The 20,531-nt window shown below is 44.2% G+C and overlaps 1 long non-coding RNA gene and 1 pseudogene across 2 annotated transcripts; both read right to left on the bottom strand.

The window, feature by feature from the left end:
- Positions 1 to 5,449: 5,449 nt before the first annotated feature.
- LOC133041708 (uncharacterized) lies at positions 5,450 to 13,834 on the bottom strand. 2 transcript variants are annotated; one of them, XR_009689290.1, is made up of 5 exons: positions 13,642 to 13,834; positions 11,662 to 11,678; positions 11,368 to 11,462; positions 8,051 to 9,353; positions 5,450 to 7,103 (listed from the first exon to the last, which is right to left on the bottom strand). It is a non-coding gene; the product is annotated as an uncharacterized LOC133041708 (long non-coding RNA). The 2 variants fall into 2 exon arrangements; XR_009689289.1 differs by having other exon boundaries at positions 11,368 to 11,678.
- Positions 13,835 to 15,928: 2,094 nt separating this feature from the next.
- LOC133040028 (small ribosomal subunit protein uS2-like) lies at positions 15,929 to 16,752 on the bottom strand (annotated as a pseudogene).
- Positions 16,753 to 20,531: the final 3,779 nt, after the last annotated feature.

The raw sequence follows: 20,531 nt of genomic DNA on the forward strand, positions 1-20,531 counted from the left end.
TATGAACCAGGAAGGACATTATGCTAAGTGAACAAAGCCAGAGGCAGAAAGAGAAATCCTGTATAATGTATACGATGAATAAAATAGTCAAACTCATCGATGCAGGGTGTAGAATTGTGGTTGCCGGGGGCAGGAGAAGGAAAATGGGGAGCTGCTGTTCACCAGGTAAGATGTTTCAGTACTGCAAGGTACACACCTTCTGGAGATGTGCTGTATATACTTTGTCTATAACTAATGACACTTTGTTGTTGTGTAGTCACTCAGTCATGTCCGACTCTGTGACCCCATGGACCATAGCCCACCAGGATCCTCTGTGATGGGATTTCCCAGGCAAAAATACTGGGTTGGGTTGCCACTTCCTTCTCCAGGGTGTCTTGCCAATCCAGGGACTGAACTGAAGTCTCCTGTACCGGCAGGCAGATTCTTCACCACTGACCACCAGGGAAGCCCCAATGACACTGTGTTCTACACTTAGAAATTTGTTCAGAGTGTACATCTCACTAGACTACTGTTGAATGTTCTCACTACAACTTAAATATAATATCCACAGAAGATCTGAAAGGACTTACTTCAATAGACATTTCTCTAAGGAGATATACAAATGGCCAACAAGCACAGAGAAGAATGCTCAATGCAAATAAAACTCACAATGAGATACCACTTCTTACCCATTAGGGTAGCAATTATCAAAAGACAGAAATAAGATATGTTGGTGAGAATGTAGGTGAAAATTGAATCTTGTGCAGAGTTGCTGACAATATAGTATAGTACAGCCACTGTGGAAAGCACCATGGCCAGTCCTTAAAAAAATTGGAACTAAAGTTACCACATGATCCAGGAATTCCACCTCTGGGTGTATATTCAAAAGAACTGAAAGCAGAAGTTCGAACAGATATTTGTGCAGCAAGGTTCATTGCTGCGTGATGCACAATAGCCCACAGGTGGAAGGAACCCAAGAGTCCAGTAACAGATGACTGGGTAAACAGAAAGTGGAGTATGCATAACCTGGAATATTGCTCAGACTGAAAACATAAAGGGAACTCTGGCACAGGCTACAGCATGGATGAACTTTGAGGACATCATGCTAAATGAAATAAGCCAGACACAAAAGGGCAAACACTTAACGTTCATTTATAAAAGGTACCCAGGGAGGGAAAGTCTCTCAGTCATGTCCGACTCTTTGAGACCCCATGGCCTGAATTCTTCAGGCCAGAATAGTGGAGTGGGTAAGCTTTCCCTTCTCCAGGGGAGCTTCCTAACCCAGGGTCGAACCCACATCGGCCACATTGCAGGGGGATTCTTTACTAGCTGAGCCACAAGGGAAGCCCATGAGGTACCTAGAGTACTTAATGACTCAAAGTAGTCAAATTCATAGACACAGAAGGTGGAATAGCGGTGGGCAGAGGCTGGGAATAGGGAAATGGGGACTGGGTCAGTGGGTGCAGAGTTTGAGTTTTGCAAGAAGAGTTCTGGAGCTGGGTTACACATTAATGTGAATGTACATGTCACAGCTGAAGTGGCCACTTAAAGTGGCTAAGAGGCTAAATTTTAGGTTATGTGTATTTTATCTCAATCTTAATATATAAACAATTATTTACTCATCTTTCAGTTATTCAAAAGCCAGGCATTTTGCATGATGCACTCAGCAAAAAGAAAAAAAAAAAGTATATTTACAAATAAATAATTATTTACTCATCTTTAAGTTATGCAAAAGCCCTGCACTTTGCATGATGTACTCTGCATAGAAGTTAAATAAGCAGGGTGACAATATACAGCCTTGATGTACTCCTTTCCTGATTTGGAGCCAGACTGTTGTTCCATGTCCAGTTCTAACTGTTGCTTCCTGACCTGCATACAGATTTCTCGGGAGGCAGTAAGGTGATCTGATATTCCCATCTCTTGAAGAATTTTCCAGGTTGTTGTGATCCACCAAGTCAAAGACTTCGGCGTAGTCAATAAGGCAGAAACAGCTGTTTTTCTGGAACTCTCTTGCTTTTTCGATAACCCAACAGATGTCGGCAAGTTGATCTCTGGTTCCTCTGCCTTTTCTAAATCCAGCTTGACTGTCTGGAAGTTCATGGTTCATGTACTATTGAAACCTGGCTTGGAGAATTTTGAGCATTACTTTGCTAGTGAGTGAGATGAGTGCAATTGTGTGGCAGTTTGAGCATTCTTTGGCATTGCCTTTTTTGGGATTGGAATGAAAGCGGACCTTTCCCAGTCCTGTGGCCACTGCTGAGTTTTCCAAATTTGCTGGAATGTTGAGTGCAGCACTTTCACAGCATCATCTTTTAGGATTTGAAACAGCTCAACTGGAATTCCATCACCGCCACTAGCTTTGTTCATAGTGATGCTTCCTAAGGCCCACTTGACTTCACAGTTCAGGACATCTGGGTCTAGGTGAGTGATCACACCATCGTGATTATCTGGGTCATGAAGATCTTTTTTCTACAATTCTTCTTTGTACTCTTGCTGCCTCTTCTTAATATCTTCTGCTTCTGTTAGGTCCATACCATTTCTGCCCTTTATTGAGCCTATCTTTGCATGAAATGTTCCCTCGGTATCTCTAATTTTCTTGAAGAGATCTCTAGTCTTTCCCCATTCTATTGCACCAAGGGCAGCTCATATTTAAATATTTCTAAACACATTCATCATATCTTTTAAAATCTTTTGGATAGCTTTAATCTTGGACATTTTCCAGCTTTACTCTTGGGAATCAGTGTGACTTTTCCTTTCAGAGAGCATTGTTTGATATGCTTGGTCTTTCCCCACAGATCTCTTCCCCAGGGTTAATTAGTAGAATCAGATAGTGAGTCACCTTTTTCATCAGATGAAATGTGGATAAGAAAGAAATTTGTTTTAACATTAATATTTGTACACAGAGTGTAGAGTCCTAATCACCAAGCTTCTCACATCTTTGCAACTCAACATGCAATAGACTCTTGTTGTAGCCACCCAGATCCCAGGGACAGCTATGCCCATGAGTTCTGGCCAAGTTAAATTGAGTAGAACTTCCATTGGTTCTGAATAGGCCTGGCCTCTGAAAATGTCCCACAAGGCATCCTTTCCCATTTCTAGCTGAGCAGAACAGACCCAGTGCCAGGGCCAGATTTGAAACCACCGGTTGTTGATGACAAACCTATAACTCAAAGGTACCATGGCCGCTGAATCCTTTTGTTGAAAGGAAATCAACAAGCAGAGTCACTTGACATTTGAAAGCCTATGTTCAAGTAAAGGTAAGATTTTATGATGTTCATGCAGCTGATATTTTCTTGTTTATATGCTACAGTGAGTAACTATAACTTACAGAATTATGGATTAAAAAATAAACTAAAAATTCTTTCAAATTCTGAATTAGAAAATAGTTTTTTGAATATTTGAAAAGATAAAAAATACATTTATTTATTTAAGAAACATTCAGCATGTTCTCTCAAGCATTGTTTTAGAATTTCAAGATGTACATTTGTGCCCGCATGCTAAGTCACTTCAGTCATGTCTGATTATGTGTGACCCTATGGACTGTAGCCCACCAGCTTCCTCTGTCCATGGGATTCTCCAGGCAAGGTACTGGAATGGGTTACTGTGCCCTCCTCCAGGGGATCTTCCTGACCTAGGAATCAAACCCGTATATCCTACAACTCCTGCATTAGCAGGTGGGTTCTTTTACCACTAGAGTCACCAAGATGTACATACACCAAGATGTATATACATTAAATATAATCCCATAATTTTGCTTTCAGACATTTTATAGTCAGTATAAAAATACAAAAGTGGCCACCACTCCTGCTTTGGATAATTGAAGTTGACGTGTGGTGGATATGGGTGGAGAGGCAGGAGGTGTGGATCATCTTTTTTTCTGGGAACACTCTTAGTTCTGGCTTTTGACAACAGTTTCAATATACAGAATTTTCTAAATCCAACTGGAGCCAAGGAACTTCTCAGCCCAATCTGTGAAGCCTTAATCCATAATCTGTAGCAACCAACCCAGAAAGCCCAGTCAGAACCCCTGCAGTATTAAACCTCAATTCTTCTTCTTCTTCTTCTTGAGGTCGCTCAATAGTGTCTGACTCTTTGTGATGCCATGGACTGTAGCCTACCAGGCTCCTCCGTCCATGGGATTCTCCAGGCAAGAATGCTGGAGTGGGTTGCCATTTCCTTCTCTAGGGGATCTTCCAGAGCCAGGGATAGTCAGACTTTAATACTGACAGCTTCCTTATTTTAATCATCCTTCCTATTTAGAAGCAAAAGGGGGAAACCAAATATGTCCTTCAAACACACATAGAGGAGGCCCATCTTCTATCCAGTCCTCCCCCAGTTTTCCTGCATCACGATCTCTGATCACAATGTGCTTCCTTTTTTCTACCAGAAAACTTTCCCATGCCTATGCCTGACTCTGGGAGATAGCAAAGGAGAGAAAGGCCTGGTGTCCTGCAGTCCATGGGATCACAAAGAGTTGGACCCAACTTAGTGACTGAACAAAGCAAGCACAATGCCCGAGTCTCTGCCGAACAAAAGGGGTGGTAACTGAGTCCTTCACATTATGGAGCAAGAGTGCAATAAACAGTGCTCGTTCTCTTTAGGGTGATTTTTGTTTGCCTACAGATGTTAGAAGAGTGAGAACCAAATAAAAGTCAGGACAACATGTGGTGCTTGTGTTAAATCTTAAAAAAAAAAAAAAAATCCTTTATCTATCACAATATTTAAGTTGAAATCTAATTCACATAAAATTTATTCTGTAAAATGTACAACTGAATGATCTATCATCTGTTTACAAAGTTGTGCAACTATCACCACTACCTAAATCAGAGCATTTCATCTCCTCACAAAGAAAGCCACTATCCATTCAACAGTCACTTCCCCTTCCACCTTCCCCCAACTTCTGACAATCTGTGTGCTTGCCTGTTCTGCATATTTAAAGTGCATGGATTTGTACAACAGTGGCCATGTATGCTGGTTTCTTACACGTGGTGCTATGTCTTTGAGACCCACCTATGGCTTAGCACATGATTCATTCCTCTGTTTGACTTGAGAATTTTCCTTTCTAGGCAATTATAATACACACACACACACACACACACACACACACAACCAAGTTCTTTTCTTTTTAATTGTGAAAAACTCACAGAATATAAAATCACCATTATGGCAATGTTATGTGCTCAGTCCACGTCACTAAGAACTGTGTTTGTGCAGGGACCCTCTTTGCTGCACCGGCCCTGAGCCACCAGCTAGCACAGCACACCAGCCCAGCCATGACACCCCGTCTCGGGACCCTCCATACCACCCACCTGATTAGGACCCAACACAGGCCTCCCCATGGCGGCCTAAGAAGAGAACTCCATGGGGTGGGCAGTGGTGGTGAAGGAGAGAGATACCCAGGAGAAGGACAGGAGAGGCAGGTGGAAGAACCTCCCATGCTGAGCTCCCAAGTCTCAGTCATATGCGCGCCAGACCAGCCGTTCTTAACTGCTGGGGCCAGAACCGGTCAGACGGGTGGGGGAAGTGTGACCGTGGACGCCAGCAGCTTCAGCCAGACACCCGACAGTCTACACTGCAAACCTGCCAGGCCAGCTTCAGTCCCCGGCCAGTTGCAGAGCCCCAGAGCCCCAGCCTCATGTGGGGGGCTATGCCAGCCACACCCTCCAGAGCTCCACATCCCCAGCTCTCAGGAGAGTCCTCTGAGCTCCCAGGAGATCATGTCCACTCAGGGTGAATGACAAGCGGCGTTAGGCTGGGACCAGTTGGACGTGGCCGCAGTGAGACCAAGTTTCTCTGTATCTCTTCTGCTCCTGAAGCACCCACTTTCTGTTACTCGCTCAAGCCTTGCTTTTTCCAGGCGTCCCCTCAAATACAGCCAGGCTGCAGGGAGGGGTTTCAGGGCAGAGCAAGAGCTGCAGCGTCTCATGGTGAGCAGGGCTGGCCACAACTCACCCTCGACTCTGGGAGAGCATCACTGTGGGTCAGAAACTGACCCTCTGAAGGCACAAGCGACTGCTCCTGGATCACACAGGGCTCTTAGAACTTAGGTTTGTCTTGTGACCTCTACAGCTGTCTCTAAAGGATGGACCATCTAGCGAGGAGACAAACTGATCCCTCGTAAACATAGTCAGATTGGTTAAGGACCAAGTGGGTGTGGTGGGGCTGTGGGAACGGGGATGGGACCTGCCTGCTTCCATTGGTTTCCCACCCCCCACTCCCCTGACCTTCTCCTCCTCAATATCATAACCTGTATTGGGCTTGCTTGGCCCAGACAAAATGGAAGTGATCATTCAGTTACTCAATATTCAGTGGAATAGTCATGAAGTGACATCAAGTGTAAAAAGAAATAAAACTGAAAATAAAATCTATTCAGACAGGTAATGTTTTAGATGAGGTTCGTGTCAGAGAAGATTCTTGGGCTCTGTGTAAAGGTTCCCCTGAAACTCTGGCCCTGGAAGGAGGGAGAAGAAGATGACACCTTTGGTGAATGTGACCTAAGCCTGGTTTGTGTTTAACCAGCTCATTGATTTGGTCATTCATCATCGTCACATTTTCTGAGCCCCATTCTGCATCTTCGAGGTCGTCACAGGGCTTACAAGCTGGAGAGCTCATTGAAGTGTAGTTAAAGACTTGAGTGGTCCTTAGTGAGGCAGAAAATGGTGCAGGCAGAGCAGGGGATGGAGAAAGGCATTGTGGACCAGGTGAGATCTGAGCTGGGTCTCCAAGGGTGAGTGATCAGTTAGCTAGGGCCTGGCTCTGAGCGGGACTCAAATACATGATGAATGAAAACAGAACTCTTCCTGAGAGAGCAAGAGTGCCAGCTCTTCTGTAACTGAGTCCAAGCTTGTAGTGCTCACCTCATGACAGGCCAATTAACTGAGAGATGAGTTGTTGGGGCAAGGACAGCAGCTTTATTCAGAAACCCGGGACTCTTGCACCAAGGACCCATCTTACCTGAGATAGAATTCAGGCTTCTTTTCTATTTATACAAAAAGGTGTTGGGGGGAAGGGGGGGAGGAAAGTCAAATATTTCTTCATTCCAATCATCCTCCAGAGGGGATGTGTTCATTTCTGCCTCCCTGCTGTGACTCACAGGAGAGTCTGGTCAGGAGGTTTCCTGTGAACTGAACAAAGCTATTTTAGCTTGGTGCTCATTACCTGGGATGCAGGGTTCCCAGAGATGGAACTTTATGTATAAGCATATAGGCAACATTCCTTTAGCTGTTACCTCATAATAGGTAGACTATGAAGGGTCCTTGTCTATGATGCATTCAGGCCAAAGCTCAGAACTGCAGTCACACGGGGGCGATGTGGAGAGGGCCCGCGGGGTGCACACTCCACCCCCTCACAGTCTTGCTGACTAAGCAGCCTGTGTCTTGACTCCCCAGGGCACCTGTCTGGGCTGTTCTCTCAGACAGGGCTGTCAGAAGCAACAGTCAGCTGGGCTCCTCCCTGATCAGGCCCGAGGACACCAGCTGCCTCACCTGAAAGGGCTCTCAGTCATGTTTGAGGCTTTGCGACCCCATGGACTATAGCCCGCCAGGCTCCTCTGTCCATGGGATTCTCCAGGCAAGGATACTGGAGTGGGTTGTCATTTCCTTCTCCAGGGGATCTTCTCGACTCAGAGATCAAACCCAGGTCTCCTACATTACAGGCATATTCTTTACCATCTGAGCTACCAGAGACATGCATAAGAAACTGCTACTCCCAAAACTGGGGTCAGAAGCCTGGGTGTTTGGTTCAGGCTCTACGAGGCATTTCACATCCTCCTAGCATCTCCTCTCATCTCCCTGAGAAACTCTCATGTCTCAGGACACCTCTAACCAATACTCTGCTTTTGGTGGGATCTAGTGCTCAGAGGTTAATATTTTCAGCCCAGAGAGACACAGCCTGTGCTTTAGACATGAGAAACCCTCCCATCTAGCCCCAATCCATCCAAACCTCTCCCGTTCCCCAGATCCCACAGCCAGCAGACAGTCCCTGAGTCTGTTCAGCAGACAAGCTCCCACAGTGTCTGGCGCTGAGGCTCCTCCCGCCCCCGTGTCCCATCAGCCCTGCTCGATGAGCTCACAGTCCTGGGAATGGAGGGGCCCCTCTGCGCTTCTTCTGGGGCTGCTGTTGGACCTTCTTCCTCCTTCAACCAGAGCAGGGAGCTGGGCTCGTCCATGCCTGGGAGTGGGGGGGTAGGAGGGGACGAGCGGTCAGTCCCTCTGTCTCCTGCGGCCCGCGCTCTTGCCGGAGGAGGCGCTGGGGGCGGAGGGAGGACCGGGCTTGGCCTGCTCAGCGGTCAGGACTCAGGGCGCATTCGGGGGAGGCTGAACCTACTGGGGAATGTTGATGGTGACAAGCTCTTTCCATCTCTGTAGGAGCTGGTCCAGCTCACCAAGCTCTCTCAAAACTAGCACCCAGATATAAACAGCCTTCATCTGGCAACAGGGGGTGCGCTGAGTATTTTCCAGGAAACTCCTCTCTAACCTCTGGGAAACATTCTGATACGGTCTCTGATGATGCAACAGAGGTCCGATTTGGTTAAGAATCAACGAGGACTCACTGTTTGGCACATGGATCTCCATGTCATGTAGCGGCCTCGATGGGAGGGGAGTTTGGGGGAGAAAGGACACATGGATGTGTATGGCTGAATTGCTCCCTTTAGTGTTCACTTGAAACTATCACAGCACTCTTTGCTAAAGGGCTCTACCTCAAATATAAAACAAAAGTTAAAAAGACAACAACACGTGACCAAACACTCAGGAAAAGAAGACACTGGATGATTTGGACATTGGCTTCAAAAGTACATTTTGGTAACACAGAAAACCACAGTGTTTTAAAATCCTAGTTTATGATTTAGAATCTATGATATTTAGATGACTGATCAATTGTTTAATACAGGCACCAATAAAAATACTGAAGACTAACCGGTTTTAATATCATTTTCTGTTTTCATAAATTTTGCACTATAGACTAAAGCCAGGGCACATCATATCTGTTTATCTGTCTCCCTCCCTCCATCTCCCTCTTGCTGTAGTTTTAAATTTATGTCACTAGAGAGTTCACTCCAGCTTTCCTGCAACACACACCTTCATTCTGTAGGAGAAGTGATAACACTCGCTTGCACTCGTGGTGCACGGAAGGAAGGAGACTGGCGGGAGACCCGGCCTGGCCTCAGCCTGGGGGCTTTGCCCCGACACTCACTACCTGGTTCCCTGTTGACCTGTAACAGGGCCTGGAAAATCCTGTGAGGACCCCTGGCTAAGAACCTTCATGCACGTCTCGCCATTTACATCATGAGCACGGAGTTCCCAAAGATCTTCAGATTTCTGATTTCTTTTGTCTTCATTAGTCTTCTCACCAGGGGTGTCGTTAACTAAATCAGCCTATATATTATTAATTTTAACATATATATTATTAGTTTATAGATATTATTATAATAAAATAATAATACATCACATTTAATATTTACTTGCATTATATATACATGTTTATATAGCATTATGTTAAAATAAATTAAATTAATAAATATAAATAAACTAGCATAACAATATGAGTATATATTACTCCTCAGAGGCAGGCCTTTGCCTTTTGTATCGTCAGCTCTTCCTACTGACTATATTTTGTTTGCCAGAAAACAATGAAGACTGAGGCCAGAGGGAAAGTGAGGGGAAGGCAGGCAGAGAAGACCCTGAAATTACAGGGGAGACACAACTGAATCACTCAAGTGAAAGAAGTGTGCTCCCGAGACCAACCTGAACTGCAGTCTTAGTGAGGGGAGCGGATGTGACCCCTCACCCGGCCCATTGGCCCCTTCTGGGGAGGCTGAGCAGGAGGAAGCCTCCTCCAGGTGTCTCTCCTCCGGCTCCTCCCGGGGACCCTCTCATCCTCCCCAGTCTCTGCTGCGACCTTTGTCCTTTGTTGCCAGCAGGCCCGTTCACTGCCCTCCACTGTTCTACCGGCTCTCTTTCCTTCCCTTCCTGATTCTCTGGGCTGCTACCAGCCAGGCTGGAGACGCAGGCATCACAAGACCTCCCTCCAGCCAGTGAGCTGTCCTTGCCCCGCCCTCCTCCTTGAGAGCTGGGTTAACGGGGTGCCTGGGGTTTATTACTGAGGCTTTCCTTGCTCTCAGATTCCTCCCTTCCAGATGCTGAGATGTGCAGGGCAACTAAAGACATTTCTGCATCTCCCTGAATGTGGATGCTAGACGAACCTAGTTTGCTTAGAGCAGAATCATATTGTTCTAAACAAAGATTTTTATATTCCCCCAAACAGGAAATGGTGACACCTCAAAGTCATACTGTTACATGACAAAAGCAAGTTGTAAAACAACACACATTATTTGTCTAACTGAACTAAAACATGATACTACGTTATCTGTGTAAATATATATATATATATATATATATATATATATATATGAAAATGTTTTTTAAAAAGCTGGAGGAATATATACAAATGAACCACAGGCACCTTGATAGGGATGAAAGAGAAATTTTACTTTTACTCTAAATTATCCAGTTTTTTTCTGTGTACTTTTAATTCAGGATGAACTTGAACTAGAGTGTATGTTGTTTGTATTAAATAAACACTTTACATATGATTGTACAGGACTAGCTTATCATAAAAACCGAACCAATATATTTCAGAGTCAAACAAATGATAAGCTATGTGGAAGAGATTGAATATTGGCTGAAGGGTTAATGACAGAATGAGCACACAAGCAGCACAATCAATGAAATGCGGGCTGCACACTGCTGTCTCCTCCAGTCACTAGAACATCCCTTGAACACTTGCTGGGCTTAAGTCAGCCTGGAAATCAGTTACCTGTCCAAGGCAAGCCAGAATTAATGCCAGGCCCATATTAAAGAATTGTCTTAACTAATTTGGCTGCCAATATCTCTGAGGGGAAGAATATGTACACTTTATTCTCAAAAGTTATTTTGGCCTGTCTGACAATGGATTATTTCATTAAAAACAAAACACTCAAACTAACATTGAAAACCACCGTTTTGGTGTACCTTAAAGCTTTTGCCATTTTAGAGCTTTCTCTTTTTCTGTCATCTCTTAAACACATGCAAAATATATACAGTGGAGTCCCCAGCAGGAGCTGCCACTCAAGGAGCTCTGGGCCTCAGCCCTTACTAGGAGTTAAAGTGGCAAAGAGCATTTTTGCTCCAGAATTCTAAAGGCATTTTGGTGTTGGATAATCTGAACCTGTGGAAAGCGTATGATAGCCTGATAATGTTTCTTACAACTGCCACAGTTCAAAGATTTTCAATATCTTACTTTCTGTAAGCAAATATTGAGAATGCTCAGGAGAGAGCATAAATATGATGACATAACTCGTTATAAATAGCATATAAGTAGAAAGTGTAGTTAGATGTGAGTCTAACTTACCTTAAATTCCTAGTTCCTGTGACTCTCAGTCCATAAGGCTCAGACTACATTCTTTGGGCATTTCTACGGAGTGGACCGTAGGTGGCACTTTCAGCCTGTTTAAAAAACAGTTCACCGGCTTTGGCTTCTTTGCTTGCTTTTTAACTGTTTTACCACCATTGCACAGAAAACAAAGTCATTTTGTACATACGTGTATGAAGTCCAGATCAATGTCTTGGGAGCAATTTCAGAACACAAAGCCATTTAACTGAATCTGTAGGAAGCATTTACAAATAACCACAGAAAAGACTTTACCTTTTTGTAGATCCAAACTGCAAAAAGAAAGTGAAAGTCACTCAGTCATGTCCGACTCTTTGTGACCCCTTGGACTGTAATCCCGCCAGGCTCCTCTGCCCATGGAATTCTCCAGGCAAGAATGCTGGAGTGAGTTTCCATTCCCTTCTCTAGGTGTTGGGAGCCACCAGGGTGTGCCCAAACCGTGACAAGGTCACGGGATGAGAGAGGAACCTGCAAGGCAGCTCTTTCTCACACGGGGCTGCCCCAGGGGCCCAATATGTCCCCTCTGGAGCCGCCAGGATGAGAAAGGAATCTGCAAGCAGCTCTTCCCCTCGAGGTTGTCCCGGGGGCCCGGTATGTCCCTTTCTTCCTTCTGTCTTACTGTTGTTGGGCTTTCTATTAATTTTTGGAAATATAATATATAGTAATAAGGCCTCCCTGGAAAAGTCCAAGCCTTTTTTGGAAATGCTCATGATTGCTCTGGCTCAGGACATGACCATAAACATCAAGTCAGCAAAGAAAAGGTCAGAGGTATAGTCTGGCTGCTTGCTTAAAAGATTATAATGTTCTAGAATAGAAAAGAGTAGAGGCATTTAGATTTAGAAGTAGATGTACTGCATCAGTTTACTTGCTCCTTGGTTGAGAGGGTTTTCATTATTGCTATTTCCTTGCTGCTATTTGTTTATTGTTTCCCTTTCTTTAAACAACATGATATTATGGGCATTTTTGTAGAGTTAGGAAATGGGGTACATAGATGTCAAGAGATTTATATTAACCAGCTTCACTGCCATTATCTCACTATTAATAGAGGTGTTTTGCTGCTTTAGAGGTGTTTTTGCTGTTTAATAGTTAATCATTGTAAATTGAGACTTTGTGGTTTCAGGTAAAGAAAAATATCAGGTTTTTCTCATGGTACTATTCTCAGAAATGTCAAACATGTTACTGTGACCCTTCCCATGTATTGTTTTATTGTCCAAAGAATTTACACTGTACCTGAGATTTGTAGGACATTGTTTTTGTTAGAGTGAAAATGTTAGGCCATTGAGGCAAGAAGACTATGTACGGGATTTTAAAAAATAAACCCTGTAATCAGAAACATTCTAGATGAATGCATAGGGGAAAAACATGGGAAAGAAAAATATTGACAGATGCATGAAACTATATCGGATGTAATATGTGGTGACTTAGGGGAGAGGAAATGTTCATTCTGTACAAACTGAGCTATCCTAAAAATAAAAAAAAGCTACCTCTTCTACTCAACCTTCTGTGTGTGTCTGTCTTCTTCCTCGCCGATGCCACTCATCCCTTGGGTATTCCTGGTCGTGTCGGGGCTGGACCTCGGCATCTAGGGAATCTTCCCAATCCAAATTATCCAGTAATAAAATGCTTTTGGTGTTTGTGTTGCAAATGCTCATTGCTACTTTAATTTCTGATAATGACAGAATCTCAGGTCAACCTAGGCCCTGTTCTAAACTAGTTTGTGCCCTGTAACCCTGGTCAGACACATAGACTTTATAAAGTTTGGTTTCTCTTGTTTGGAAACAATTTGACCGAGCTCAAAAGTGAAAAGCAAACTACTAGACCTTAAAATGTTTCAGTAGAGTACAATCAAATGCTGTTGATTCTAGGTACTTCATAGGATGTTTTTAAGCCTTGTCAGCCACCAGATTCTCTTGATTCTGAAAGCTGGGTTTACTAGGGACTGGTAGCAATGGAAGTGTGATGAAATCACTGCAGCAGTGTTCTGCTCCAATGCACAGGATCTGGACAGACTAGGAACAATGATAAAATATTCTGAAGGGGTGAATCCAGGGCATTTAATCTTATCTGAACAAAAGCTTGTGCACCGACGCATTTTATGCATCACTTCAGGGTGGCCACAGGCTCCCTGGGCTCTCCAAATCCCTCAGGTTAAGAGCTCCTGGCCCGGGAGTGAAAGAAAATAAAGGCAGCCCTTCCATCTTCCCATTCCAACCTCTGGTCCCATCACAGCCTCACCCCTGAGAGGGACGGTGGACGCTCAGCACGCTGTCCCAGCCGCACGGCTGCCAGGCGAGTTACAGGCGCAGCCCTGCCCAACGGCCTGCTGCTTCCTGCCTGCTGCCGGGCGTTGTGAGAAGGCCCCAAGGAGATCTAGGAAAAGCAAAGGGGAGTCCAACTCAGCACAGCGGCCGGGAAGCAGGAGGGAGCTAAAGAGACAGGAAGCACGAGTCAGTCAAGTAAGGACCCACTTCCGGCTGTGCTGATAACGGACGTGGCTGAAGCGTCCTGCCCCTTGCGCGCGCGTCTCTGCGTCTGCAGGCACTTCCGGTTTGCCCCACCGTGAGAGGCGACTGCTTGTCAGAAGGTAGATCTTTTCTGTCATCAATAAACTGTCTTTTCCTTGCTGTCAGCCCTGTAAGCTGGCACTATATGCTCCTTGTTCTATTGGCTGCTAACATTTCTGTAAAAGGAGATCTAACTGTCAAGAGTTCAAGATTCCAGTGGTCTGTGAAGTCCCACCACCAATCTACTCTCCAGAGTTGTGTTTGAATCAGGTAAAAATGCTCATTACAGACTTAGGATTGAACATACTAATGTGAGAACATGAATGAATTTAGAAGTTTTAGAATGTCTAATTTTAAAGGTATTTGTTTATCTTTAAAGCCCAATGAGAAAATTTTACTCTTGCTTATCTTGTCTGAGGAATAACCATGGACAGATACTGAAAAAAAGCTACAAAGTTTGAGGCTTTGAAGAATGGAATTAAAAGAGAATGGGTCTCATGTAGAGTAACTCCTTTGGGATGAAGAGCTGAGAGGAGAAACAAATTGATTCAAGAAAAGATCTTATTATTAGAGCTGAGGTCATCTGCCATTTAGTCAAATTTACTTTTCTGCATGCCAGATCAGACTTATACAGACTTGTACAGACACACAATACAACTACCATCTCCACTGATACACAGAGGGGTGCCCTGGCCACCACTTCAGACCACCTTGTGGGGCACTCAAGATGCTCAGGACTCCCTCCTATGTGTCCTGGGGAAGTGACTCCCATGAGGTCCAACCGCTGAGCCTAGTTTTACTCTGTTTTCAAACAGCCCTTTAAATCCCTGAGGACAGTGCTCCACTCTCTCACCACATAAAATGTCCCGGCATGTGTCACTGCTCCTCATCAACATGGCTGCTGGTTTGATAATCAGTCTTAAGATATGGTCACCTGATTCTAATATTCTTTATTATGCTGAAGTCAGTCAAGTGTTTTATATCTTACTAGCGTATTAATACGTCAGATTCAGAGAAATAATTCAATTATGAAGTCAAATGATTATCCTATCCACATGAAGTATATAAGTATAGTCTCTGGGAGATGGTGAAGGACAGGGAAGCCCAGTGTGCTGCAGTTCATGGGGTCAGGAAGAGTTGGACATGACTGAGTGACTGAGCAATGATAAAATATTATCTCAGTTCATAATGAATGTACAGTGCATAGGGGAAAGTGGGAGAAAAGTATTTTAAAAATTGGATCGAGCTTAGCTAGTAAAATTAGCAGTGGTAAATGTTGTTTGAGGGAAGAACATAATGAATTATGAATTAGGAAATTTTCCTCTTATGTGAAAAGAAAAAATCAACGGTCACAGAACCTTCTCAAGAGTAGACATATTTATTTATTTATAAACTGTTTATTTTCTGTCAACCTACTTCCATTTTACGAGTTTGTGGGGTTTCCATGATGGCTCATGGTAAAGATTCCTGCCAATGCAGGAGACATGAGTTCAATTCCTGGTCCAGGAGAATCCCACGTGCGTTAGAGGAACTAAGCTCTTGCACCACAGTCATTGAGCCTGTGCTCTAGAGCCTGGGGTCCACAGATGCTGAGCCCACGCTCTGCCACTTCGGCAGCCCATGACAGGAGAAGCCGCTGCGAGAGGAAGGCCGTGCCCCGCAACCAGACAGTGCGCCCCGCTCACCGCAACCAGAGCAAAGCCCGTGCAGCAGCAAGGACCCAGCACAGCCCCACCCAAGAAAAGAGCCTGTGCAAGACCAGCCGAAGCCCACTCCGTGTTGTCCCTCCCCACCCCGTGGCCTGAGCAGTGGGCGCTGCAGGCCAGCCCTCGGGGGCACTGCGGAGTGGGCAGCGAGCTCGCCTGCCCGCCTGTGGACTAGGCCACCACCTCAGATGGAGCAGCGTTGCACTCAGTTGCTGACGTCACCCATTCACCGTGACGTCCTCCTTGGTCAGAGCCTGCTCACTGCCACCTGCCTTTCCCTTTTAATCTTTTCAGAATGTGCAGACGTGGCGATCAGACACGACCTCCCGAGTGTTCACAGGAAACGGTGCCGCGCACGGGCAGAGCTGCCCGGGTGAGCATCCGCCATCAGACCCACCGACTGAGCTCCCTTTGTGCCGGGAATGGGTCGTCTCCAGAATGCAGAGGAGAGTCTGTCACGTAGACCGATGGTGAGAAGTTCACAGGAGTCTTGGCTCCTGGACGCTGCCTGGGTCTGGTTAGTGGAGGCTCCAGGAGTGAAATGGCCGACCACAGGAGCGGCGGCAGCAAACTGCCGTACAGCTCGCTGCCGAGGGTTCCTGGAGGAAGCAACGGTGACAGAGCTGGGTTTTCAGTGGCAACAATGGCATGAGCTGTCGACAGAAGTTTCTCCCAGGTTCTCTTTGATTCCTAATGTAGACGCCCTCACTTTTCCTTCTGTAGATGTACTGCGCCACTGGGAAGTAAAGGTTGGTGCCACCTAAGTGGGCTCCTGCTGCAAAGAACGTGATGATGTCCCCCTTCATTTGCCGGACATCAAGGACCCAGAAAGTGTAAAAGATTCTCTTCAAGTTATGACAAGAATCCAGACAGTGCCATATGGACCACTGTCTGGGGAGTGTGGAAAAAGCCTGAGAAGATGTTTTAGAGAAGCCAGATATAATCTTTCTGATAAAACAAACTTGACTTTCATTCAGTTGTTAGAAATAACACTATGAGCTTTACTCTTTAGAGCTTTAACATTTTTTATAATGTTTTGACATTTATGAGAAATTTATAATACATGTACAAGGTTCAAGAACCTAAAAATATAAAATATTTTATATTACGTTTTTCCTCCTTTCACAGTCAGTCATGGTGTTTCATTTCCCAGGAATCTTTCCAGAGACTTGAATTTTTTACAAATTATTTATTTGGCTGTGCCAGGTCTTAGTTGTGGCCTGTGGGACATTTTCCATGGGAACTCTTAGCTGTGGCATGTGGGGTCTAGTTTCCTGACAAGGGATTGAACTGAGGCCCCTACAATGAGAGTGCAGAGTCTTAGCCACTGGACCAGGAGAGATGTCCCAGAATGCCATTTATGCAGACACAAGCAATGAATATCTGTTTCTTCTTCATTCTACATGGTGGTGCTAGTGGTAAAGATCCCACCTGCCAATGCAGGAGACAGAAGAGACTCGGGATCAATCCCTGGGTCTGGAAGATCCTCTGGTGAAGGAAATGGCAATCCACTCTAGTACTCTTGCCTGGAGAATCTCCATGGGGCAGAGAAGCCTGTGGGCCTACAGTCCACAGAGTCACAAAGTGTCAGATATGACTGAATGACTTAGCACACAACCACATTTAAAGACATAAATGGTAGTATACTGTGCACAATATTTTATTATATCGTGCTTATATTCAGCTGACAATATCTTGGGGAAAACTCTCTCTTGGGACACTATTTTCTGCAATTCAGTCCACTGAATGGATGAGGTACTATAACACACTTTACTGGTCCACATTGGAATAAACACTAATATTCAGTTACATCTTGACATCACAAAAAACAATGTAATGCATAACCTTAGCCTATGTTATTCCACTGCAGGAAAATGTATAAATTTCTAATGCATTGAATAATGTCCAACGATCATGTGGGACTGAGAATCCCCACCAGCTAGAGTGAAGAAACCTCCTTGAATATGTGGGGCATTCAGCCAAGGCACAAAAAATGCATGTATTAGAGCTGAAACTAAAAAAAAAAGAAAAAAAAGAAAGAGGGAGAGAGAGAGAGATATGAAACTAATCACAAGCCTTAAAATAAAGGGAACATAGACTTGTACTAACAAACCTTAGCAATAATCCTGAAAAGTGTGTGTTATGCAAGTAACCATTGCCTACCAGGAAAAAAATAAATTAACACTTTCAGAAAACATATAAATAAAACAAAACAAAAGCATTTCTATCACCCAGGAACCTTTAAGACATTTAGGAGTTCTGTGTCAGAGAGCAGGTCTGATGTATATTTCATATTATCTTATACCCACTCAAAAAAAATGAATGTAAACCCCTTTATATACACTTCAAATATTTTAGAATATTCAAGAAATTGACTACTTTTTGGAAAAATATGACTTGTCAAGACCATTAATTAAAGCAACTAAAGCAAAAGAAAAATGAGCAAGGAAGGCTATAAAGTAAAAGTTTTCGAGAATTACTTCTGAAAATCATGTAAAAGCTATGCAAGCAAAGAACAACTGGCTACAAAAGTACCACATAGTTTTAGAGAATCAAGAATAGAAGAACAGAAGACATCTGTATTTTGTGAATATAATTTAACCCTGCTGTCAGAACTTGATGTAAGTGACCTAAAACAAAAGCACACACCAATTTCACCTACTATTCTTGGCCTCAAAATCCTAATCTATTAAATACTAATAAATGATATATGAACATTTACAGAGAAATTCTCCATCTCTAAAAAACTTAGGTTTACTCACAAGTTTTGTTCTTTTAAAGTAAGTCAAGTTGTATATTCTAAGAAGTGCTTGCTCCAGAAGACGTGGAATATATGTACAATGGAAAACTGCTCAGCCATGAAAGTGAATGAAATAATGCCATTCGCAGCAACATGGATGAATATGGTGATTTCATATTAAGCGAAGTAAGTCAGATAGAAAAAGACAAACATCGTATGATATCACATTTGTGGAATATTGAAAAAATGATACAAATGAACTTATTTACAAGACAGAAGTAGACTCACAGACATAGAAAACAAGCTTATGGTTACCAAAGAGGATCACGGGGGATGTGGGGAGAGGTAAATTAGGAGTTTGGGATCAATATGCACACACTACTGTATATAAACTAGGTGGACAACAAAGACCTACTGTATAGTGCAGGGAGCTATACTCAATATCTTGCAATGATCTATAATGGGAAAGAATCTGAAAGAATATATAGTCTCTCAAAGAGTCATGTCCAACTCTTTGGGACCCCAGGGTCTGTAGCCTGCCAGGCTTCTCTCAAAGGAGAGGTCACAAAGAGCTGGACACAACAGAGGGACTAACATTACATCCCTACTACTATGCTCATTCTTAGCCAACTTGGAGAAAGACATGAACTCCTTATCAGTGCCGCATTAAATTTTGCTCTAAGATGCCTGCCATATAGGGAACAATTTGAACATATTCTGAATTTCAGTTGTGCTTGCAAGTAACTTTGTGAGGACAAACAGCTGGTGGATGAAAGCACAGGTGATCCAGAGGATCCTAACCAGGCAGGAAAACACAAAACACACTTAACACACAATCAAATAGTAAACTGACCGAGGACATTGCAGCAGTCATACTCCTTCATTCTCCAGCTGTCCACATGTAATTGTCTACAGTCTGCTGTGATTCTTGGCTACTTTAAAATAGAGTGTATTAATAGGAAATTGAGACATAATAAGGCAAACAGATCAGGAGACAACTGTCATTGAAAAGAGAGTTGATGGATTACAGCTCCCAAGAGGAGGGACAGGCCACGCCATTGGGTCACACGGGAAAGGATCGGACTTGTCCAGAGAGGGAGGGAGGGGAATTCAGTACAGGGGCCTTTACTGTGACTCCTCAGGAGGCAACAGTGATCTGGTGTTCAGGTTCAGGACTGACTAGTGTGTGTGGTTCTAGCAGCCATCCTTGGTGTCTGGCTCTGGTGACAAGGGAAGGGGGACTGAGGCCCGGAGCACAGCTAAAATGTCACCTCCTCAGAGATACGCCCATAGTGCTGGAAGGCAAGCATAATGTCCAAGACGGGAGAGCAAACAAACATACCTGTCACACACCAAGAAGGAAACAAACAGTCATCCTCCTCCAGGAGGGAAATCTCTTTATACCTTAAGTTATAGTGAATTTTGAGACCTAAATTAGAAAGATGACTCTAGAAGTCTACTAGTGTAATCAAATGGAAAAATAGAATGAAAACAAGCAAATAAAATAAAATAAAATGAACAGAAAATACAAAAAATAAAAATAAAAATAAATGAAATAGCAAAAGAAAAAAAAAAAGAAAGAGAAGAAGAAAGAAAGATAAAGACAACTAAGATTGAAAAGGAGCTGAAGCAATGAATCCAAAGTTGGAGCGAGCCTATGGCTTTCTGAAGGAGCTCGCTTTGGACCATGACTAACGACCCGGAATGGAGAAAAGCACATGAGCCACACTCCCAGCATCTATTGGTGCTAGGACCCTGAACGCCAGCAGAGTGGCTAGTGAGAAACCATAGAAAATGGAGTGGACCTCAGTCGAGAGCAAAGTTGAGGCAAGGGTTTCTTGTTGTCCGGGGAGGGGTTGTCCTCAGGCAGGGGTCTGGGGTGGTGAGACCCCTCAAAGGGAGAGGATACGTGGGCAGATATTTGTTTCCACAAGTGTGTTAGGATCTGAAGGGTGAGCCCACGGAATTCCTCCCCAGCCCGCATGTGTGTGCTGAACTTGGAAGCCCTGCAGTGACTCTCCAGCAGGCAAGTCTGGAAGGCCAAAGGCCCCCCGAATCATTTGCATCCTGAGCCCTTTGGTCCAGGGCCAGATCGGAAGTGCATGTGGGGCTTCGTCATGGGGAATTCCCCGAGAAAAGTATCGGTGGTGGGATGTTGGGAGTGGGAGTGAGCAC

The sequence above is a fragment of the Dama dama genome, chromosome 20 (assembly GCF_033118175.1).
Source record: "Dama dama isolate Ldn47 chromosome 20, ASM3311817v1, whole genome shotgun sequence".
NCBI classification, from domain to species: Eukaryota; Metazoa; Chordata; class Mammalia; order Artiodactyla; family Cervidae; genus Dama; species Dama dama.